Source organism: Engystomops pustulosus, chromosome 9 (assembly GCF_040894005.1).
Source record: "Engystomops pustulosus chromosome 9, aEngPut4.maternal, whole genome shotgun sequence".
Taxonomy (NCBI): domain Eukaryota; kingdom Metazoa; phylum Chordata; class Amphibia; order Anura; family Leptodactylidae; genus Engystomops; species Engystomops pustulosus.
This window is the reverse complement of record NC_092419.1, coordinates 66,676,380-66,694,944: the sequence shown is the minus strand read 5'-3', so window position 1 is coordinate 66,694,944 and position 18,565 is coordinate 66,676,380. Positions and strand designations below refer to the sequence as shown.

Here is an 18,565-nt window from a genome sequence, read left to right as displayed (position 1 = left end):
TTCAAACTGAACAGCTGCTGTCAACGGCCATTCTAAGCTGAATGTGCCTGCTCTCGTCAGATCGCAGCATCAATGCAGCTTAAGGCTTGGCAAGTACCAGCATGGGAGACTGGCTGGGAATCCCAAGTTCCGTTGACCTTTTAGAACCTGAAAATTGTGTTAGTTTCTCTATGAGATAGTAAAAGAAGGTTCAAACTGAACAGCTGCTGTCAACGGCCATTCTAAGCTGAATGTGCCTGCTCTCGTCAGATCGCAGCAGCAATGCAGCTTAAGGCTTGGCAAGTACCAGCATGGGAGACTGGCTGGGAATCCCAAGTTCCGTTGACCTTTTTGAACCTGAAAATTGTGTTAGTTTCTCTATGAGATAGTAAAAGAAGGTTCAAATTGAACAGCTGCTGTCAACGGCCATTCTAAGCTGAATGTGCCTGCTCTCGACAGATCGCAGCAGCAATGCAGCTTAAGGCTTGGCAAGTACCAGCATGGGAGACTGGCTGGGAATCCCAAGTTCTGTTGACCTTTTTGAACCTGAAAATTGTGTTAGTTTCTCTATGAGATAGTAAAAGAAGGTTCAAACTGAACAGCTGCTGTCAACGGCCATTCTAAGCTGAATGTGCCTGCTCTCGTCAGATCGCAGCATCAATGCAGCTTAAGGCTTGGCAAGTACCAGCATGGGAGACTGGCTGGGAATCCCAAGTTCCGTTGACCTTTTAGAAACTGAAAATTGTGTTAGTTTCTCTATGAGATAGTAAAAGAAGGTTCAAATTGAACAGCTGCTGTCAACGGCCATTCTAAGCTGAATGTGCCTGCTCTCGTCAGATCGCAGCAGCAATGCAGCTTAAGGCTTGGCAAGTACCAGCATGGGAGACTGGCTGGGAATCCCAAGTTCCGTTGACCTTTTTGAACCTGAAAATTGTGTTAGTTTCTCTATGAGATAGTAAAAGAAGGTTCAAATTGAACAGCTGCTGTCAATGGCCATTCTAAGCTGAATGTGCGTGCTCTTGTCGGATCACAGCAGCGATGCAGCTTAAGGCTTGGCAAGTACCAGCATGGGAGACTGGCTGCGAATCCCAAGTTCCGTTGACCTTTTAGAACCTGAAAATTGTGTTAGTTTCTCTATGAGATAGTAAAAGAAGGTTCAAACTGAACAGCTGCTGTCAACGGCCATTCTAAGCTGAATGTGCCTGCTCTCGTCAGATCGCAGCATCAATGCAGCTTAAGGCTTGGCAAGTACCAGCATGGGAGACTGGCTGGGAATCCCAAGTTCCGTTGACCTTTTTGAACCTGAAAATTGTGTTAGTTTCTCTTTGAGATAGTAAAAGAAAGTAGAAATTAGGCAGCTGCTGTCAACGGCCATTCTAAGCTGAATGTGCCTGCTCTCGTCAAATCGCAGCAGCAATGCAGCTTAAGGCTTGGCAAGTACCAGCATGGGAGACTGGCTGGGAATCCCAAGTTCTGTTGACCTTTTTGAACCTGAAAATTGTGTTAGTTTCTCTATGAGATAGTAAAAGAAGGTTCAAATTGAACAGCTGCTGTCAACGGCCATTCTAAGCTGAATGTGCCTGCTCTCATCAGATCGCAGCAGATTAAGGCTTGGCAAGTACCAGCATGGGAGACTGGCTGGGAATCCCAAGTTCCGTTGACCTTTTTGAACCTGAAAATTGTGTTAGTTTCTCTATGAGATAGTAAAAGAAGGTTCAAACTGAACAGCTGCTGTCAACGGCCATTCTAAGCTGAATGTGCCTGCTCTCGTCAGATCGCAGCAGCAATGCAGCTTAAGGCTTGGCAAGTACCAGCATGGGAGACTGGCTGGGAATCCCAAGTTCCGTTGACCTTTTTGAACCTGAAAATTGTGTTAGTTTCTCTATGAGATAGTAAAAGAAGGTTCAAATTGAACAGCTGCTGTCAACAGCCATTCTAAGCTGAATGTGCGTGCTCTCGTCAGATCGCAGCAGCAATGCAGCTTAAGGCTTGGCAAGTACCAGCATGGGAGACTGGCTTTGAATTCCAAGTTCTGTTGACCTTTTTGAACCTGAAAATTGTGATAGTTTCTCTATGAGATAGTAAAAGAAGGTTCAAATTGAACAGCTGCTGTCAACGGCCATTCTAAGCTTAATGTGCCTGCTCTCGTCAGATAGCAGCAGCAATGCAGCTTAAGGCTTGGCAAGTACCAGCATGGGAGACTGCCTGGGAATCCCAAGTTCCGTTGACCTTTTTGAACCTGAAAATTGTGTTAGTTTCTCTATGAGATAGTAAAAGAAGGTTCAAATTGAACAGCTGCTGTCAACGGCCATTCTAAGCTGAATGTGCGTGCTCTCATCAGATTGCAGCAGCTTAAGGCTTGGCAAGTACCAGCATGGGAGACTGGCTGGGAATCCCAAGTTCCGTTGACCTTTTTGAACCTGAAAATTGTGTTAGTTTCTCTATGAGATAGTAAAAGAAAGTAGAAATTAGGCAGCTGCTGTCAACGGCCATTCTAAGCTGAATGTGCCTGCTCTCGTCAGATCGCAGCAGCAATGCAGCTTAAGGCTTGGCAAGTACCAGCATGGGAGACTGGCTGGGAATCCCAAGTTCTGTTGACCTTTTTGAACCTGAAAATTGTGTTAGTTTCTCTATGAGATAGTAAAAGAAGGTTCAAATTGAACAGCTGCTGTCAACGGCCATTCTAAGCTGAATGTGCCTGCTCTCATCAGATCGCAGCAGCTTAAGGCTTGGCAAGTACCAGCATGGGAGACTGGCTGGGAATCCCAAGTTCCGTTGACCTTTTTGAACCTGAAAATTGTGTTAGTTTCTCTATGAGATAGTAAAAGAAGGTTCAAACTGAACAGCTGCTGTCAACGGCCATTCTAAGCTGAATGTGCCTGCTCTCGTCAGATCGCAGCAGCAATGCAGCTTAGGGCTTGGCAAGTACCAGCATGGGAGACTGGCTGGGAATCCCAAGTTCCGTTGACCTTTTTGAACCTGAAAATTGTGTTAGTTTCTCTATGAGATAGTAAAAGAAAGTAGAAATTAGGCAGCTGCTGTCAACGGCCATTCTAAGCTGAATGTGCCTGCTCTCGTCAGATCGCAGCAGCAATGCAGCTTAAGGCTTGGCAAGTACCAGCATGGGAGACTGGCTGGGAATCCCAAGTTCTGTTGACCTTTTTGAACCTGAAAATTGTGTTAGTTTCTCTATGAGATAGTAAAAGAAGGTTCAAATTGAACAGCTGCTGTCAACGGCCATTCTAAGCTGAATGTGCCTGCTCTCGTCAGATCGCAGCAGCTTAAGGCTTGGCAAGTACCAGCATGGGAGACTGGCTGGGAATCCCAAGTTCCGTTGACCTTTTTGAACCTGAAAATTGTGTTAGTTTCTCTATGAGATAGTAAAAGAAGGTTCAAACTGAACAGCTGCTGTCAACGGCCATTCTAAGCTGAATGTGCCTGCTCTCGTCAGATCGCAGCAGCAATGCAGCTTAAGGCTTGGCAAGTACCAGCATGGGAGACTGGCTGGGAATCCCAAGTTCCGTTGACCTTTTTGAACCTGAAAATTGTGTTAGTTTCTCTATGAGATAGTAAAAGAAGGTTCAAATTGAACAGCTGCTGTCAACAGCCATTCTAAGCTGAATGTGCCTGCTCTCGTCAGATCGCAGCAGCAATGCAGCTTAAGGCTTGGAAAGTACCAGCATGGGAGACTGGCTGGGAATTCCAAGTTCTGTTGACCTTTTTGAACCTGAAAATTGTGTTAGTTTCTCTATGAGATAGTAAAAGAAGGTTCAAATTGAACAGCTGCTGTCAACGGCCATTCTAAGCTGAATGTGCCTGCTCTCGTCAGATCGCAGCATCAATGCAGCTTAAGGCTTGGCAAGTACCAGCATGGGAGACTGGCTGGGAATCCCAAGTTCCGTTGACCTTTTTGAACCTGAAAATTGTGTTAGTTTCTCTATGAGATAGTAAAAGAAGGTTCAAATTGAACAGCTGCTGTCAACGGCCATTCTAAGCTGAATGTGCGTGCTCTTGTCGGATCACAGCAGCGATGCAGCTTAAGGCTTGGCAAGTACCAACATGGAAGACTGGCTGCGAATCCCAAGTTCCGTTGACCTTTTTGAACCTGAAAATTGTGTTAGTTTCTCTATGAGATAGTAAAAGAAGGTTCAAACTGAACAGCTGCTGTCAACGGCCATTCTAAGCTGAATGTGCCTGCTCTCGTCAGATCGCAGCATCAATGCAGCTTAAGGCTTGGCAAGTACCAGCATGGGAGACTGGCTGGGAATCCCAAGTTCCGTTGACCTTTTTGAACCTGAAAATTGTGTTAGTTTCTCTATGAGATAGTAAAAGAAAGTAGAAATTAGGCAGCTGCTGTCAACGGCCATTCTAAGCTGAATGTGCCTGCTCTCGTCAGATCGCAGCAGCAATGCAGCTTAAGGCTTGGCAAGTACCAGCATGGGAGACTGGCTGGGAATCCCAAGTTCTGTTGACCTTTTTGAACCTGAAAATTGTGTTAGTTTCTCTATGAGATAGTAAAAGAAGGTTCAAATTGAACAGCTGCTGTCAACGGCCATTCTAAGCTGAATGTGCCTGCTCTCATCAGATCGCAGCAGATTAAGGCTTGGCAAGTACCAGCATGGGAGACTGGCTGGGAATCCCAAGTTCCGTTGACCTTTTTGAACCTGAAAATTGTGTTAGTTTCTCTATGAGATAGTAAAAGAAGGTTCAAATTGAACAGCTGCTGTCAACGGCCATTCTAAGCTGAATGTGCCTGCTCTCGTCAGATCGCAGCAGCAATGCAGCTTAAGGCTTGGCAAGTACCAGCATGGGAGACTGGCTGGGAATTCCAAGTTCTGTTGACCTTTTTGAACCTGAAAATTGTGTTAGTTTCTCTATGAGATAGTAAAAGAAGGTTCAAATTGAACAGCTGCTGTCAACGGCCATTCTAAGCTGAATGTGCCTGCTCTCGTCAGATCGCAGCATCAATGCAGCTTAAGGCTTGGCAAGTACCAGCATGGGAGACTGGCTGGGAATCCCAAGTTCCGTTGACCTTTTTGAACCTGAAAATTGTGTTAGTTTCTCTATGAGATAGTAAAAGAAGGTTCAAATTGAACAGCTGCTGTCAACGGCCATTCTAAGCTGAATGTGCGTGCTCTTTTCGGATCACAGCAGCGATGCAGCTTAAGGCTTGGCAAGTACCAGCATGGGAGACTGGCTGCGAATCCCAAGTTCCGTTGACCTTTTTGAACCTGAAAATTGTGTTAGTTTCTCTATGAGATAGTAAAAGAAGGTTCAAACTGAACAGCTGCTGTCAACGGCCATTCTAAGCTGAATGTGCCTGCTCTCGTCAGATCGCAGCATCAATGCAGCTTAAGGCTTGGCAAGTACCAGCATGGGAGACTGGCTGGGAATCCCAAGTTCCGTTGACCTTTTTGAACCTGAAAATTGTGTTAGTTTCTCTATGAGATAGTAAAAGAAGGTTCAAATTGAACAGCTGCTGTCAACGGCCATTCTAAGCTGAATGTGCCTGCTCTCGTCAGATCGCAGCAGCAATGCAGCTTAAGGCTTGGCAAGTACCAGCATGGGAGACTGGCTGGGAATCCCAAGTTCCGTTGACCTTTTTGAACCTGAAAATTGTGTTAGTTTCTCTATGAGATAGTAAAAGAAAGTAGAAATTAGGCAGCTGCTGTCAACGGCCATTCTAAGCTGAATGTGCCTGCTCTCGTCAGATCGCAGCAGCAATGCAGCTTAAGGCTTGGCAAGTACCAGCATGGGAGACTGGCTGGGAATCCCAAGTTCTGTTGACCTTTTTGAACCTGAAAATTGTGTTAGTTTCTCTATGAGATAGTAAAAGAAGGTTCAAATTGAACAGCTGCTGTCAACGGCCATTCTAAGCTGAATGTGCCTGCTCTCATCAGATCGCAGCAGATTAAGGCTTGGCAAGTACCAGCATGGGAGACTGGCTGGGAATCCCAAGTTCCGTTGACCTTTTTGAACCTGAAAATTGTGTTAGTTTCTCTATGAGATAGTAAAAGAAGGTTCAAACTGAACAGCTGCTGTCAACGGCCATTCTAAGCTGAATGTGCCTGCTCTCGTCAGATCGCAGCAGCAATGCAGCTTAAGGCTTGGCAAGTACCAGCATGGGAGACTGGCTGGGAATCCCAAGTTCCGTTGACCTTTTTGAACCTGAAAATTGTGTTAGTTTCTCTATGAGATAGTAAAAGAAGGTTCAAATTGAACAGCTGCTGTCAACAGCCATTCTAAGCTGAATGTGCCTGCTCTCGTCAGATCGCAGCAGCAATGCAGCTTAAGGCTTGGCAAGTACCAGCATGGGAGACTGGCTTTGAATTCCAAGTTCTGTTGACCTTTTTGAACCTGAAAATTGTGATAGTTTCTCTATGAGATAGTAAAAGAAGGTTCAAATTGAACAGCTGCTGTCAACGGCCATTCTAAGCTTAATGTGCCTGCTCTCGTCAGATAGCAGCAGCAATGCAGCTTAAGGCTTGGCAAGTACCAGCATGGGAGACTGCCTGGGAATCCCAAGTTCCGTTGACCTTTTTGAACCTGAAAATTGTGTTAGTTTCTCTATGAGATAGTAAAAGAAGGTTCAAATTGAACAGCTGCTGTCAACGGCCATTCTAAGCTGAATGTGCGTGCTCTCATCAGATTGCAGCAGCTTAAGGCTTGGCAAGTACCAGCATGGGAGACTGGCTGGGAATCCCAAGTTCCGTTGACCTTTTTGAACCTGAAAATTGTGTTAGTTTCTCTATGAGATAGTAAAAGAAAGTAGAAATTAGGCAGCTGCTGTCAACGGCCATTCTAAGCTGAATGTGCCTGCTCTCGTCAGATCGCAGCAGCAATGCAGCTTAAGGCTTGGCAAGTACCAGCATGGGAGACTGGCTGGGAATCCCAAGTTCTGTTGACCTTTTTGAACCTGAAAATTGTGTTAGTTTCTCTATGAGATAGTAAAAGAAGGTTCAAATTGAACAGCTGCTGTCAACGGCCATTCTAAGCTGAATGTGCCTGCTCTCATCAGATCGCAGCAGCTTAAGGCTTGGCAAGTACCAGCATGGGAGACTGGCTGGGAATCCCAAGTTCCGTTGACCTTTTTGAACCTGAAAATTGTGTTAGTTTCTCTATGAGATAGTAAAAGAAGGTTCAAACTGAACAGCTGCTGTCAACGGCCATTCTAAGCTGAATGTGCCTGCTCTCGTCAGATCGCAGCAGCAATGCAGCTTAGGGCTTGGCAAGTACCAGCATGGGAGACTGGCTGGGAATCCCAAGTTCCGTTGACCTTTTTGAACCTGAAAATTGTGTTAGTTTCTCTATGAGATAGTAAAAGAAAGTAGAAATTAGGCAGCTGCTGTCAACGGCCATTCTAAGCTGAATGTGCCTGCTCTCGTCAGATCGCAGCAGCAATGCAGCTTAAGGCTTGGCAAGTACCAGCATGGGAGACTGGCTGGGAATCCCAAGTTCTGTTGACCTTTTTGAACCTGAAAATTGTGTTAGTTTCTCTATGAGATAGTAAAAGAAGGTTCAAATTGAACAGCTGCTGTCAACGGCCATTCTAAGCTGAATGTGCCTGCTCTCGTCAGATCGCAGCAGCTTAAGGCTTGGCAAGTACCAGCATGGGAGACTGGCTGGGAATCCCAAGTTCCGTTGACCTTTTTGAACCTGAAAATTGTGTTAGTTTCTCTATGAGATAGTAAAAGAAGGTTCAAACTGAACAGCTGCTGTCAACGGCCATTCTAAGCTGAATGTGCCTGCTCTCGTCAGATCGCAGCAGCAATGCAGCTTAAGGCTTGGCAAGTACCAGCATGGGAGACTGGCTGGGAATCCCAAGTTCCGTTGACCTTTTTGAACCTGAAAATTGTGTTAGTTTCTCTATGAGATAGTAAAAGAAGGTTCAAATTGAACAGCTGCTGTCAACAGCCATTCTAAGCTGAATGTGCCTGCTCTCGTCAGATCGCAGCAGCAATGCAGCTTAAGGCTTGGAAAGTACCAGCATGGGAGACTGGCTGGGAATTCCAAGTTCTGTTGACCTTTTTGAACCTGAAAATTGTGTTAGTTTCTCTATGAGATAGTAAAAGAAGGTTCAAATTGAACAGCTGCTGTCAACGGCCATTCTAAGCTGAATGTGCCTGCTCTCGTCAGATCGCAGCATCAATGCAGCTTAAGGCTTGGCAAGTACCAGCATGGGAGACTGGCTGGGAATCCCAAGTTCCGTTGACCTTTTTGAACCTGAAAATTGTGTTAGTTTCTCTATGAGATAGTAAAAGAAGGTTCAAATTGAACAGCTGCTGTCAACGGCCATTCTAAGCTGAATGTGCGTGCTCTTGTCGGATCACAGCAGCGATGCAGCTTAAGGCTTGGCAAGTACCAGCATGGAAGACTGGCTGCGAATCCCAAGTTCCGTTGACCTTTTTGAACCTGAAAATTGTGTTAGTTTCTCTATGAGATAGTAAAAGAAGGTTCAAACTGAACAGCTGCTGTCAACGGCCATTCTAAGCTGAATGTGCCTGCTCTCGTCAGATCGCAGCATCAATGCAGCTTAAGGCTTGGCAAGTACCAGCATGGGAGACTGGCTGGGAATCCCAAGTTCCGTTGACCTTTTTGAACCTGAAAATTGTGTTAGTTTCTCTATGAGATAGTAAAAGAAAGTAGAAATTAGGCAGCTGCTGTCAACGGCCATTCTAAGCTGAATGTGCCTGCTCTCGTCAGATCGCAGCAGCAATGCAGCTTAAGGCTTGGCAAGTACCAGCATGGGAGACTGGCTGGGAATCCCAAGTTCTGTTGACCTTTTTGAACCTGAAAATTGTGTTAGTTTCTCTATGAGATAGTAAAAGAAGGTTCAAATTGAACAGCTGCTGTCAACGGCCATTCTAAGCTGAATGTGCCTGCTCTCATCAGATCGCAGCAGATTAAGGCTTGGCAAGTACCAGCATGGGAGACTGGCTGGGAATCCCAAGTTCCGTTGACCTTTTTGAACCTGAAAATTGTGTTAGTTTCTCTATGAGATAGTAAAAGAAGGTTCAAATTGAACAGCTGCTGTCAACGGCCATTCTAAGCTGAATGTGCCTGCTCTCGTCAGATCGCAGCAGCAATGTAGCTTAAGGCTTGGCAAGTACCAGCATGGGAGACTGGCTGGGAATCCCAAGTTCCGTTGACCTTTTTGAACCTGAAAATTGTTAGTTTCTCTGTCAAAGATGGTAAAAGAAGGTTCAAATTGAACAGCTGCTGTCAACGGCCATTCTAAGCTGAATGTGCCTGCTCTCGTCAGATCGCAGCAGCAATGTAGCTTTAGGCTTGGCAAGTATCAGCATGGGAGACTGGCTGGGAATCCCAAGTTCCGTTGACCTTTTTGAACCTGAAAATTGTGTTAGTTTCTCTATGAGATAGTAAAAGAAGGTTCAAACTGAACAGCTGCTGTCAACGGCCATTCTAAGCTGAATGTGCCTGCTCTCGTCAGATCGCAGCAGCAATGCAGCTTAAGGCTTGGCAAGTACCAGCATGGGAGACTGGCTGGGAATCCCAAGTTCTGTTGACCTTTTTGAACCTGAAAATTGTGTTAGTTTCTCTATGAGATAGTAAAAGAAGGTTCAAATTGAACAGCTGCTGTCAACGGCCATTCTAAGCTGAATGTGCCTGCTCTCGTCAGATCGCAGCAACAATGAAGCTTAAGGCTTGGCAAGTACCAGCATGGGAGACTGGCTGGGAATCCCAAGTTCTGTTGACCTTTTTGAACCTTAAAATTGTGTTAGTTTCTCTATGAGATAGTAAAAGAAGGTTCAAATTGAACAGCTGCTGTCAACGGCCATTCTAAGCTGAATGTGCCTGCTCTCGTCAGATCGCAGCAGCAATGCAGCTTAAGGCTTGGCAAGTAACAGCATGGGAGACTGGCTGGGAATCCCAAGTTCCGTTGACCTTTTTGAACCTGAAAATTGTGTTAGTTTCTCTATGAGATAGTAAAAGAAGGTTCAAATTGAACAGCTGCTGTCAACGGCCATTCTAAGCTGAATGTGCCTGCTCTCGTCAGATCGCAGCAGCAATGCAGCTTAAGGCTTGGCAAGTACCAGCATGGGAGACTGGCTGGGAATCCCAAGTTCCGTTGACCTTTTTGAACCTGAAAATTGTGTTAGTTTCTCTATGAGATAGTAAAAGAAAGTAGAAATTAGGCAGCTGCTGTCAACGGCCATTCTAAGCTGAATGTGCCTGCTCTCGTCAGATCGCAGCAGCAATGCAGCTTAAGGCTTGGCAAGTACCAGCATGGGAGACTGGCTGGGAATCCCAAGTTCTGTTGACCTTTTTGAACCTGAAAATTGTGTTAGTTTCTCTATGAGATAGTAAAAGAAGGTTCAAATTGAACAGCTGCTGTCAACGGCCATTCTAAGCTGAATGTGCCTGCTCTCATCAGATCGCAGCAGATTAAGGCTTGGCAAGTACCAGCATGGGAGACTGGCTGGGAATCCCAAGTTCCGTTGACCTTTTTGAACCTGAAAATTGTGTTAGTTTCTCTATGAGATAGTAAAAGAAGGTTCAAACTGAATAGCTGCTGTCAACGGCCATTCTAAGCTGAATGTGCCTGTTCTCGTCAGATCGCAGCAGCAATGCAGCTTAAGGCTTGGCAAGTACCAGCATGGGAGACTGGCTGGGAATCCCAAGTTCCGTTGACCTTTTTGAACCTGAAAATTGTGTTAGTTTCTCTATGAGATAGTAAAAGAAGGTTCAAATTGAACAGCTGCTGTCAACAGCCATTCTAAGCTGAATGTGCCTGCTCTCGTCAGATCGCAGCAGCAATGCAGCTTAAGGCTTGGCAAGTACCAGCATGGGAGACTGGCTTTGAATTCCAAGTTCTGTTGACCTTTTTGAACCTGAAAATTGTGATAGTTTCTCTATGAGATAGTAAAAGAAGGTTCAAATTGAACAGCTGCTGTCAACGGCCATTCTAAGCTTAATGTGCCTGCTCTCGTCAGATGGCAGCAGCAATGCAGCTTAAGGCTTGGCAAGTACCAGCATGGGAGACTGCCTGGGAATCCCAAGTTCCGTTGACCTTTTTGAACCTGAAAATTGTGTTAGTTTCTCTATGAGATAGTAAAAGAAGGTTCAAATTGAACAGCTGCTGTCAACGGCCATTCTAAGCTGAATGTGCGTGCTCTCATCAGATTGCAGCAGCTTAAGGCTTGGCAAGTACCAGCATGGGAGACTGGCTGGGAATCCCAAGTTCCGTTGACCTTTTTGAACCTGAAAATTGTGTTAGTTTCTCTATGAGATAGTAAAAGAAAGTAGAAATTAGGCAGCTGCTGTCAACGGCCATTCTAAGCTGAATGTGCCTGCTCTCGTCAGATCGCAGCAGCAATGCAGCTTAAGGCTTGGCAAGTACCAGCATGGGAGACTGGCTGGGAATCCCAAGTTCTGTTGACCTTTTTGAACCTGAAAATTGTGTTAGTTTCTCTATGAGATAGTAAAAGAAGGTTCAAATTGAACAGCTGCTGTCAACGGCCATTCTAAGCTGAATGTGCCTGCTCTCATCAGATCGCAGCAGCTTAAGGCTTGGCAAGTACCAGCATGGGAGACTGGCTGGGAATCCCAAGTTCCGTTGACCTTTTTGAACCTGAAAATTGTGTTAGTTTCTCTATGAGATAGTAAAAGAAGGTTCAAACTGAACAGCTGCTGTCAACGGCCATTCTAAGCTGAATGTGCCTGCTCTCGTCAGATCGCAGCAGCAATGCAGCTTAAGGCTTGGCAAGTACCAGCATGGGAGACTGGCAGGGAATCCCAAGTTCCGTTGACCTTTTTGAACCTGAAAATTGTGTTAGTTTCTCTATGAGATAGTAAAAGAAGGTTCAAATTGAACAGCTGCTGTCAACGGCCATTCTAAGCTGAATGTGCGTGCTCTTGTCGGATCACAGCAGCGATGCAGCTTAAGGCTTGGCAAGTACCAGCATGGGAGACTGGCTGCGAATCCCAAGTTCCGTTGACCTTTTTGAACCTGAAAATTGTGTTAGTTTCTCTATGAGATAGTAAAAGAAGGTTCAAACTGAACAGCTGCTGTCAACGGCCATTCTAAGCTGAATGTGCCTGCTCTCGTCAGATCGCAGCAGCAATGCAGCTTAAGGCTTGGCAAGTACCAGCATGGGAGACTGGCTGGGAATCCCAAGTTCCGTTGACCTTTTTGAACCTGAAAATTGTGTTAGTTTCTCTATGAGATAGTAAAAGAAAGTAGAAATTAGGCAGCTGCTGTCAACGGCCATTCTAAGCTGAATGTGCCTGCTCTCGTCAGATCGCAGCAGCAATGCAGCTTAAGGCTTGGCAAGTACCAGCATGGGAGACTGGCTGGGAATCCCAAGTTCTGTTGACCTTTTTGAACCTGAAAATTGTGTTAGTTTCTCTATGAGATAGTAAAAGAAGGTTCAAATTGAACAGCTGCTGTCAACGGCCATTCTAAGCTGAATGTGCCTGCTCTCGTCAGATCGCAGCAGCTTAAGGCTTGGCAAGTACCAGCATGGGAGACTGGCTGGGAATCCCAAGTTCCGTTGACCTTTTTGAACCTGAAAATTGTGTTAGTTTCTCTATGAGATAGTAAAAGAAGGTTCAAACTGAACAGCTGCTGTCAACGGCCATTCTAAGCTGAATGTGCCTGCTCTCGTCAGATCGCAGCAGCAATGCAGCTTAAGGCTTGGCAAGTACCAGCATGGGAGACTGGCTGGGAATCCCAAGTTCCGTTGACCTTTTTGAACCTGAAAATTGTGTTAGTTTCTCTATGAGATAGTAAAAGAAGGTTCAAATTGAACAGCTGCTGTCAACAGCCATTCTAAGCTGAATGTGCCTGCTCTCGTCAGATCGCAGTAGCAATGCAGCTTAAGGCTTGGCAAGTACCAGCATGGGAGACTGGCTGGGAATTCCAAGTTCTGTTGACCTTTTTGAACCTGAAAATTGTGTTAGTTTCTCTATGAGATAGTAAAAGAAGGTTCAAATTGAACAGCTGCTGTCAACGGCCATTCTAAGCTGAATGTGCCTGCTCTCGTCAGATCGCAGCATCAATGCAGCTTAAGGCTTGGCAAGTACCAGCATGGGAGACTGGCTGGGAATCCCAAGTTCCGTTGACCTTTTTGAACCTGAAAATTGTGTTAGTTTCTCTATGAGATAGTAAAAGAAGGTTCAAATTGAACAGCTGCTGTCAACGGCCATTCTAAGCTGAATGTGCGTGCTCTTGTCGGATCACAGCAGCGATGCAGCTTAAGGCTTGGCAAGTACCAGCATGGGAGACTGGCTGCGAATCCCAAGTTCCGTTGACCTTTTTGAACCTGAAAATTGTGTTAGTTTCTCTATGAGATAGTAAAAGAAGGTTCAAACTGAACAGCTGCTGTCAACGGCCATTCTAAGCTGAATGTGCCTGCTCTCGTCAGATCGCAGCATCAATGCAGCTTAAGGCTTGGCAAGTACCAGCATGGGAGACTGGCTGGGAATCCCAAGTTCCGTTGACCTTTTTGAACCTGAAAATTGTGTTAGTTTCTCTATGAGATAGTAAAAGAAGGTTCAAATTGAACAGCTGCTGTCAACGGCCATTCTAAGCTGAATGTGCCTGCTCTCGTCAGATCGCAGCAGCAATGCAGCTTAAGGCTTGGCAAGTACCAGCATGGGAGACTGGCTGGGAATCCCAAGTTCCGTTGACCTTTTTGAACCTGAAAATTGTGTTAGTTTCTCTATGAGATAGTAAAAGAAAGTAGAAATTAGGCAGCTGCTGTCAACGGCCATTCTAAGCTGAATGTGCCTGCTCTCGTCAGATCGCAGCAGCAATGCAGCTTAAGGCTTGGCAAGTACCAGCATGGGAGACTGGCTGGGAATCCCAAGTTCCGTTGACCTTTTTGAACCTGAAAATTGTGTTAGTTTCTCTATGAGATAGTAAAAGAAGGTTCAAACTGAATAGCTGCTGTCAACGGCCATTCTAAGCTGAATGTGCCTGCTCTCGTCAGATCGCAGCAGCAATGCAGCTTAAGGCTTGGCAAGTACCAGCATGGGAGACTGGCTGGGAATCCCAAGTTCCGTTGACCTTTTTGAACCTGAAAATTGTGTTAGTTTCTCTATGAGATAGTAAAAGAAGGTTCAAATTGAACAGCTGCTGTCAACAGCCATTCTAAGCTGAATGTGCCTGCTCTCGTCAGATCGCAGCAGCAATGCAGCTTAAGGCTTGGCAAGTACCAGCATGGGAGACTGGCTTTGAATTCCAAGTTCTGTTGACCTTTTTGAACCTGAAAATTGTGATAGTTTCTCTATGAGATAGTAAAAGAAGGTTCAAATTGAACAGCTGCTGTCAACGGCCATTCTAAGCTTAATGTGCCTGCTCTCGTCAGATAGCAGCAGCAATGCAGCTTAAGGCTTGGCAAGTACCAGCATGGGAGACTGCCTGGGAATCCCAAGTTCCGTTGACCTTTTTGAACCTGAAAATTGTGTTAGTTTCTCTATGAGATAGTAAAAGAAGGTTCAAATTGAACAGCTGCTGTCAACGGCCATTCTAAGCTGAATGTGCGTGCTCTCATCAGATTGCAGCAGCTTAAGGCTTGGCAAGTACCAGCATGGGAGACTGGCTGGGAATTCCAAGTTCCGTTGACCTTTTTGAACCTGAAAATTGTGTTAGTTTCTCTATGAGATAGTAAAAGAAAGTAGAAATTAGGCAGCTGCTGTCAACGGCCATTCTAAGCTGAATGTGCCTGCTCTCGTCAGATCGCAGCAGCAATGCAGCTTAAGGCTTGGCAAGTACCAGCATGGGAGACTGGCTGGGAATCCCAAGTTCTGTTGACCTTTTTGAACCTGAAAATTGTGTTAGTTTCTCTATGAGATAGTAAAAGAAGGTTCAAATTGAACAGCTGCTGTCAACGGCCATTCTAAGCTGAATGTGCCTGCTCTCATCAGATCGCAGCAGCTTAAGGCTTGGCAAGTACCAGCATGGGAGACTGGCTGGGAATCCCAAGTTCCGTTGACCTTTTTGAACCTGAAAATTGTGTTAGTTTCTCTATGAGATAGTAAAAGAAGGTTCAAACTGAACAGCTGCTGTCAACGGCCATTCTAAGCTGAATGTGCCTGCTCTCGTCAGATCGCAGCAGCAATGCAGCTTAAGGCTTGGCAAGTACCAGCATGGGAGACTGGCTGGGAATCCCAAGTTCCGTTGACCTTTTTGAACCTGAAAATTGTGTTAGTTTCTCTATGAGATAGTAAAAGAAGGTTCAAATTGAACAGCTGCTGTCAACGGCCATTCTAAGCTGAATGTGCCTGCTCTCGTCAGATAGCAGCAGCAATGCAGCTTAAGGCTTGGCAAGTACCAGCATGGGAGACTGGCAGGGAATCCCAAGTTCCGTTGACCTTTTTGAACCTGAAAATTGTGTTAGTTTCTCTATGAGATAGTAAAAGAAGGTTCAAATTGAACAGCTGCTGTCAACGGCCATTCTAAGCTGAATGTGCGTGCTCTTGTCGGATCACAGCAGCGATGCAGCTTAAGGCTTGGCAAGTACCAGCATGGGAGACTGGCTGCGAATCCCAAGTTCCGTTGACCTTTTTGAACCTGAAAATTGTGTTAGTTTCTCTATGAGATAGTAAAAGAAGGTTCAAACTGAACAGCTGCTGTCAACGGCCATTCTAAGCTGAATGTGCCTGCTCTCGTCAGATCGCAGCAGCAATGCAGCTTAAGGCTTGGCAAGTACCAGCATGGGAGACTGGCTGGGAATCCCAAGTTCCGTTGACCTTTTTGAACCTGAAAATTGTGTTAGTTTCTCTATGAGATAGTAAAAGAAAGTAGAAATTAGGCAGCTGCTGTCAACGGCCATTCTAAGCTGAATGTGCCTGCTCTCGTCAGATCGCAGCAGCAATGCAGCTTAAGGCTTGGCAAGTACCAGCATGGGAGACTGGCTGGGAATCCCAAGTTCTGTTGACCTTTTTGAACCTGAAAATTGTGTTAGTTTCTCTATGAGATAGTAAAAGAAGGTTCAAATTGAACAGCTGCTGTCAACGGCCATTCTAAGCTGAATGTGCCTGCTCTCGTCAGATCGTAGCAGCTTAAGGCTTGGCAAGTACCAGCATGGGAGACTGGCTGGGAATCCCAAGTTCCGTTGACCTTTTTGAACCTGAAAATTGTGTTAGTTTCTCTATGAGATAGTAAAAGAAGGTTCAAACTGAACAGCTGCTGTCAACGGCCATTCTAAGCTGAATGTGCCTGCTCTCGTCAGATCGCAGCAGCAATGCAGCTTAAGGCTTGGCAAGTACCAGCATGGGAGACTGGCTGGAAATCCCAAGTTCCGTTGACCTTTTTGAACCTGAAAATTGTGTTAGTTTCTCTATGAGATAGTAAAAGAAGGTTCAAATTGAACAGCTGCTGTCAACAGCCATTCTAAGCTGAATGTGCCTGCTCTCGTCAGATCGCAGTAGCAATGCAGCTTAAGGCTTGGCAAGTACCAGCATGGGAGACTGGCTGGGAATTCCAAGTTCTGTTGACCTTTTTGAACCTGAAAATTGTGTTAGTTTCTCTATGAGATAGTAAAAGAAGGTTCAAATTGAACAGCTGCTGTCAACGGCCATTCTAAGCTGAATGTGCCTGCTCTCGTCAGATCGCAGCATCGATGCAGCTTAAGGCTTGGCAAGTACCAGCATGGGAGACTGGCTGGGAATCCCAAGTTCCGTTGACCTTTTTGAACCTGAAAATTGTGTTAGTTTCTCTATGAGATAGTAAAAGAAGGTTCAAATTGAACAGCTGCTGTCAACGGCCATTCTAAGCTGAATGTGCGTGCTCTTGTCGGATCACAGCAGCGATGCAGCTTAAGGCTTGGCAAGTACCAGCATGGGAGACTGGCTGCGAATCCCAAGTTCCGTTGACCTTTTTGAACCTGAAAATTGTGTTAGTTTCTCTATGAGATAGTAAAAGAAGGTTCAAACTGAACAGCTGCTGTCAACGGCCATTCTAAGCTGAATGTGCCTGCTCTCGTCAGATCGCAGCATCAATGCAGCTTAAGGCTTGGCAAGTACCAGCATGGGAGACTGGCTGGGAATCCCAAGTTCCGTTGACCTTTTTGAACCTGAAAATTGTGTTAGTTTCTCTATGAGATAGTAAAAGAAGGTTCAAATTGAACAGCTGCTGTCAACGGCCATTCTAAGCTGAATGTGCCTGCTCTCGTCAGATCGCAGCAGCAATGCAGCTTAAGGCTTGGCAAGTACCAGCATGGGAGACTGGCTGGGAATCCCAAGTTCCGTTGACCTTTTTGAACCTGAAAATTGTGTTAGTTTCTCTATGAGATAGTAAAAGAAAGTAGAAATTAGGCAGCTGCTGTCAACGGCCATTCTAAGCTGAATGTGCCTGCTCTCGTCAGATCGCAGCAGCAATGCAGCTTAAGGCTTGGCAAGTACCAGCATGGGAGACTGGCTGGGAATCCCAAGTTCCGTTGACCTTTTTGAACCTGAAAATTGTGTTAGTTTCTCTATGAGATAGTAAAAGAAGGTTCAAATTGAACAGCTGCTGTCAACGGCCATTCTAAGCTGAATGTGCCTGCTCTCATCAGATCGCAGCAGATTAAGGCTTGGCAAGTACCAGCATGGGAGACTGGCTGGGAATCCCAAGTTCCGTTGACCTTTTTGAACCTGAAAATTGTGTTAGTTTCTCTATGAGATAGTAAAAGAAGGTTCAAATTGAACAGCTGCTGTCAACGGCCATTCTAAGCTGAATGTGCCTGCTCTCGTCAGATCGCAGCAGCAATGTAGCTTAAGGCTTGGCAAGTACCAGCATGGGAGACTGGCTGGGAATCCCAAGTTCCGTTGACCTTTTTGAACCTGAAAATTGTTAGTTTCTCTGTCAAAGATGGTAAAAGAAGGTTCAAATTGAACAGCTGCTGTCAACAGCCATTCTAAGCTGAATGTGCCTGCTCTCGTCAGATCGCAGCAGCAATGCAGCTTAAGGCTTGGCAAGTACCAGCATGGGAGACTGGCTGGGAATTCCAAGTTCTGTTGACCTTTTTGAACCTGAAAATTGTGATAGTTTCTCTATGAGATAGTAAAAGAAGGTTCAAATTGAACAGCTGCTGTCAACGGCCATTCTAAGCTTAATGTGCCTGCTCTCGTCAGATAGCAGCAGCAATGCAGCTTAAGGCTTGGCAAGTACCAGCATGGGAGACTGGCTGGGAATCCCAAGTTCCGTTGACCTTTTTGAACCTGAAAATTGTGTTAGTTTCTCTATGAGATAGTAAAAGAAGGTTCAAATTGAACAGCTGCTGTCAACGGCCATTCTAAGCTGAATGTGCGTGCTCTTGTCGGATCACAGCAGCAATGCAGCTTAAGGCTTGGCAAGTACCAGCATGGGAGACTGGCTGGGAATCCCAAGTTCCGTTGACCTTTTTGAACCTGAAAATTGTGTTAGTTTCTCTATGAGATAGTAAAAGAAGGTTCAAACTGAACAGCTGCTGTCAACGGCCATTCTAAGCTGAATGTGCCTGCTCTCGTCAGATCGCAGCAGCAATGCAGCTTAAGGCTTGGCAAGTACCAGCATGGGAGACTGGCTGGGAATCCCAAGTTCCGTTGACCTTTTTGAACCTGAAAATTGTGTTAGTTTCTCTATGAGATAGTAAAAGAA

At 45.5% G+C, this 18,565-nt stretch overlaps 71 pseudogenes; all 71 read left to right on the top strand.

Annotated features, from left to right (window-relative positions):
- Positions 1-19: 19 nt before the first annotated feature.
- On the top strand, positions 20-138 carry LOC140084218 (5S ribosomal RNA; annotated as a pseudogene).
- A 70-nt stretch (positions 139-208) lies between these two features.
- Positions 209-327, top strand: LOC140099502 (5S ribosomal RNA; annotated as a pseudogene).
- Positions 328-397: 70 nt separating this feature from the next.
- On the top strand, positions 398-516 carry LOC140090007 (5S ribosomal RNA; annotated as a pseudogene).
- Positions 517-586: 70 nt separating this feature from the next.
- On the top strand, positions 587-705 carry LOC140084217 (5S ribosomal RNA; annotated as a pseudogene).
- Positions 706-775: 70 nt separating this feature from the next.
- LOC140099501 (5S ribosomal RNA) lies at positions 776-894 on the top strand (annotated as a pseudogene).
- Positions 895-1,153: 259 nt separating this feature from the next.
- Positions 1,154-1,272, top strand: LOC140084216 (5S ribosomal RNA; annotated as a pseudogene).
- Positions 1,273-1,342: 70 nt separating this feature from the next.
- On the top strand, positions 1,343-1,461 carry LOC140093661 (5S ribosomal RNA; annotated as a pseudogene).
- Positions 1,462-1,712: 251 nt separating this feature from the next.
- LOC140099500 (5S ribosomal RNA) lies at positions 1,713-1,831 on the top strand (annotated as a pseudogene).
- Positions 1,832-2,090: 259 nt separating this feature from the next.
- LOC140087537 (5S ribosomal RNA) lies at positions 2,091-2,209 on the top strand (annotated as a pseudogene).
- A 251-nt stretch (positions 2,210-2,460) lies between these two features.
- On the top strand, positions 2,461-2,579 carry LOC140080277 (5S ribosomal RNA; annotated as a pseudogene).
- Positions 2,580-2,830: 251 nt separating this feature from the next.
- Positions 2,831-2,949, top strand: LOC140081989 (5S ribosomal RNA; annotated as a pseudogene).
- Positions 2,950-3,019: 70 nt separating this feature from the next.
- On the top strand, positions 3,020-3,138 carry LOC140080276 (5S ribosomal RNA; annotated as a pseudogene).
- Positions 3,139-3,389: 251 nt separating this feature from the next.
- LOC140099498 (5S ribosomal RNA) lies at positions 3,390-3,508 on the top strand (annotated as a pseudogene).
- A 70-nt stretch (positions 3,509-3,578) lies between these two features.
- On the top strand, positions 3,579-3,697 carry LOC140078355 (5S ribosomal RNA; annotated as a pseudogene).
- Positions 3,698-3,767: 70 nt separating this feature from the next.
- LOC140084215 (5S ribosomal RNA) lies at positions 3,768-3,886 on the top strand (annotated as a pseudogene).
- A 259-nt stretch (positions 3,887-4,145) lies between these two features.
- LOC140084213 (5S ribosomal RNA) lies at positions 4,146-4,264 on the top strand (annotated as a pseudogene).
- Positions 4,265-4,334: 70 nt separating this feature from the next.
- Positions 4,335-4,453, top strand: LOC140080274 (5S ribosomal RNA; annotated as a pseudogene).
- Positions 4,454-4,704: 251 nt separating this feature from the next.
- Positions 4,705-4,823, top strand: LOC140078416 (5S ribosomal RNA; annotated as a pseudogene).
- A 70-nt stretch (positions 4,824-4,893) lies between these two features.
- On the top strand, positions 4,894-5,012 carry LOC140084212 (5S ribosomal RNA; annotated as a pseudogene).
- A 259-nt stretch (positions 5,013-5,271) lies between these two features.
- LOC140084211 (5S ribosomal RNA) lies at positions 5,272-5,390 on the top strand (annotated as a pseudogene).
- A 70-nt stretch (positions 5,391-5,460) lies between these two features.
- LOC140099496 (5S ribosomal RNA) lies at positions 5,461-5,579 on the top strand (annotated as a pseudogene).
- Positions 5,580-5,649: 70 nt separating this feature from the next.
- Positions 5,650-5,768, top strand: LOC140080273 (5S ribosomal RNA; annotated as a pseudogene).
- A 251-nt stretch (positions 5,769-6,019) lies between these two features.
- Positions 6,020-6,138, top strand: LOC140099495 (5S ribosomal RNA; annotated as a pseudogene).
- A 70-nt stretch (positions 6,139-6,208) lies between these two features.
- On the top strand, positions 6,209-6,327 carry LOC140095354 (5S ribosomal RNA; annotated as a pseudogene).
- Positions 6,328-6,397: 70 nt separating this feature from the next.
- LOC140087536 (5S ribosomal RNA) lies at positions 6,398-6,516 on the top strand (annotated as a pseudogene).
- Positions 6,517-6,767: 251 nt separating this feature from the next.
- Positions 6,768-6,886, top strand: LOC140080272 (5S ribosomal RNA; annotated as a pseudogene).
- A 251-nt stretch (positions 6,887-7,137) lies between these two features.
- Positions 7,138-7,256, top strand: LOC140081988 (5S ribosomal RNA; annotated as a pseudogene).
- Positions 7,257-7,326: 70 nt separating this feature from the next.
- Positions 7,327-7,445, top strand: LOC140080271 (5S ribosomal RNA; annotated as a pseudogene).
- A 251-nt stretch (positions 7,446-7,696) lies between these two features.
- LOC140099494 (5S ribosomal RNA) lies at positions 7,697-7,815 on the top strand (annotated as a pseudogene).
- A 70-nt stretch (positions 7,816-7,885) lies between these two features.
- Positions 7,886-8,004, top strand: LOC140078353 (5S ribosomal RNA; annotated as a pseudogene).
- Positions 8,005-8,074: 70 nt separating this feature from the next.
- LOC140084210 (5S ribosomal RNA) lies at positions 8,075-8,193 on the top strand (annotated as a pseudogene).
- Positions 8,194-8,452: 259 nt separating this feature from the next.
- LOC140084209 (5S ribosomal RNA) lies at positions 8,453-8,571 on the top strand (annotated as a pseudogene).
- A 70-nt stretch (positions 8,572-8,641) lies between these two features.
- LOC140080270 (5S ribosomal RNA) lies at positions 8,642-8,760 on the top strand (annotated as a pseudogene).
- Positions 8,761-9,011: 251 nt separating this feature from the next.
- On the top strand, positions 9,012-9,130 carry LOC140084953 (5S ribosomal RNA; annotated as a pseudogene).
- A 70-nt stretch (positions 9,131-9,200) lies between these two features.
- Positions 9,201-9,319, top strand: LOC140092870 (5S ribosomal RNA; annotated as a pseudogene).
- Positions 9,320-9,389: 70 nt separating this feature from the next.
- On the top strand, positions 9,390-9,508 carry LOC140080268 (5S ribosomal RNA; annotated as a pseudogene).
- Positions 9,509-9,578: 70 nt separating this feature from the next.
- On the top strand, positions 9,579-9,697 carry LOC140091137 (5S ribosomal RNA; annotated as a pseudogene).
- A 70-nt stretch (positions 9,698-9,767) lies between these two features.
- Positions 9,768-9,886, top strand: LOC140091446 (5S ribosomal RNA; annotated as a pseudogene).
- Positions 9,887-9,956: 70 nt separating this feature from the next.
- On the top strand, positions 9,957-10,075 carry LOC140099493 (5S ribosomal RNA; annotated as a pseudogene).
- Positions 10,076-10,145: 70 nt separating this feature from the next.
- Positions 10,146-10,264, top strand: LOC140080267 (5S ribosomal RNA; annotated as a pseudogene).
- Positions 10,265-10,515: 251 nt separating this feature from the next.
- On the top strand, positions 10,516-10,634 carry LOC140083136 (5S ribosomal RNA; annotated as a pseudogene).
- A 70-nt stretch (positions 10,635-10,704) lies between these two features.
- LOC140095353 (5S ribosomal RNA) lies at positions 10,705-10,823 on the top strand (annotated as a pseudogene).
- A 70-nt stretch (positions 10,824-10,893) lies between these two features.
- Positions 10,894-11,012, top strand: LOC140091200 (5S ribosomal RNA; annotated as a pseudogene).
- Positions 11,013-11,263: 251 nt separating this feature from the next.
- LOC140080266 (5S ribosomal RNA) lies at positions 11,264-11,382 on the top strand (annotated as a pseudogene).
- Positions 11,383-11,633: 251 nt separating this feature from the next.
- On the top strand, positions 11,634-11,752 carry LOC140083991 (5S ribosomal RNA; annotated as a pseudogene).
- A 259-nt stretch (positions 11,753-12,011) lies between these two features.
- On the top strand, positions 12,012-12,130 carry LOC140099492 (5S ribosomal RNA; annotated as a pseudogene).
- A 70-nt stretch (positions 12,131-12,200) lies between these two features.
- On the top strand, positions 12,201-12,319 carry LOC140080265 (5S ribosomal RNA; annotated as a pseudogene).
- A 251-nt stretch (positions 12,320-12,570) lies between these two features.
- LOC140099490 (5S ribosomal RNA) lies at positions 12,571-12,689 on the top strand (annotated as a pseudogene).
- A 70-nt stretch (positions 12,690-12,759) lies between these two features.
- Positions 12,760-12,878, top strand: LOC140081607 (5S ribosomal RNA; annotated as a pseudogene).
- A 70-nt stretch (positions 12,879-12,948) lies between these two features.
- Positions 12,949-13,067, top strand: LOC140084208 (5S ribosomal RNA; annotated as a pseudogene).
- Positions 13,068-13,326: 259 nt separating this feature from the next.
- On the top strand, positions 13,327-13,445 carry LOC140084207 (5S ribosomal RNA; annotated as a pseudogene).
- Positions 13,446-13,515: 70 nt separating this feature from the next.
- On the top strand, positions 13,516-13,634 carry LOC140099489 (5S ribosomal RNA; annotated as a pseudogene).
- A 70-nt stretch (positions 13,635-13,704) lies between these two features.
- On the top strand, positions 13,705-13,823 carry LOC140099487 (5S ribosomal RNA; annotated as a pseudogene).
- Positions 13,824-13,893: 70 nt separating this feature from the next.
- On the top strand, positions 13,894-14,012 carry LOC140099486 (5S ribosomal RNA; annotated as a pseudogene).
- Positions 14,013-14,082: 70 nt separating this feature from the next.
- On the top strand, positions 14,083-14,201 carry LOC140095352 (5S ribosomal RNA; annotated as a pseudogene).
- Positions 14,202-14,271: 70 nt separating this feature from the next.
- LOC140087535 (5S ribosomal RNA) lies at positions 14,272-14,390 on the top strand (annotated as a pseudogene).
- Positions 14,391-14,641: 251 nt separating this feature from the next.
- On the top strand, positions 14,642-14,760 carry LOC140080264 (5S ribosomal RNA; annotated as a pseudogene).
- Positions 14,761-15,011: 251 nt separating this feature from the next.
- LOC140099485 (5S ribosomal RNA) lies at positions 15,012-15,130 on the top strand (annotated as a pseudogene).
- A 70-nt stretch (positions 15,131-15,200) lies between these two features.
- On the top strand, positions 15,201-15,319 carry LOC140095008 (5S ribosomal RNA; annotated as a pseudogene).
- Positions 15,320-15,578: 259 nt separating this feature from the next.
- LOC140099484 (5S ribosomal RNA) lies at positions 15,579-15,697 on the top strand (annotated as a pseudogene).
- Positions 15,698-15,767: 70 nt separating this feature from the next.
- LOC140080262 (5S ribosomal RNA) lies at positions 15,768-15,886 on the top strand (annotated as a pseudogene).
- Positions 15,887-16,137: 251 nt separating this feature from the next.
- Positions 16,138-16,256, top strand: LOC140088407 (5S ribosomal RNA; annotated as a pseudogene).
- Positions 16,257-16,326: 70 nt separating this feature from the next.
- Positions 16,327-16,445, top strand: LOC140081606 (5S ribosomal RNA; annotated as a pseudogene).
- Positions 16,446-16,515: 70 nt separating this feature from the next.
- LOC140083288 (5S ribosomal RNA) lies at positions 16,516-16,634 on the top strand (annotated as a pseudogene).
- Positions 16,635-16,893: 259 nt separating this feature from the next.
- Positions 16,894-17,012, top strand: LOC140084206 (5S ribosomal RNA; annotated as a pseudogene).
- A 70-nt stretch (positions 17,013-17,082) lies between these two features.
- On the top strand, positions 17,083-17,201 carry LOC140099483 (5S ribosomal RNA; annotated as a pseudogene).
- A 70-nt stretch (positions 17,202-17,271) lies between these two features.
- Positions 17,272-17,390, top strand: LOC140099482 (5S ribosomal RNA; annotated as a pseudogene).
- Positions 17,391-17,641: 251 nt separating this feature from the next.
- LOC140084952 (5S ribosomal RNA) lies at positions 17,642-17,760 on the top strand (annotated as a pseudogene).
- A 70-nt stretch (positions 17,761-17,830) lies between these two features.
- On the top strand, positions 17,831-17,949 carry LOC140078644 (5S ribosomal RNA; annotated as a pseudogene).
- A 70-nt stretch (positions 17,950-18,019) lies between these two features.
- On the top strand, positions 18,020-18,138 carry LOC140094665 (5S ribosomal RNA; annotated as a pseudogene).
- Positions 18,139-18,397: 259 nt separating this feature from the next.
- On the top strand, positions 18,398-18,516 carry LOC140099481 (5S ribosomal RNA; annotated as a pseudogene).
- The last annotated feature ends 49 nt before the right edge of the window (positions 18,517-18,565 follow it).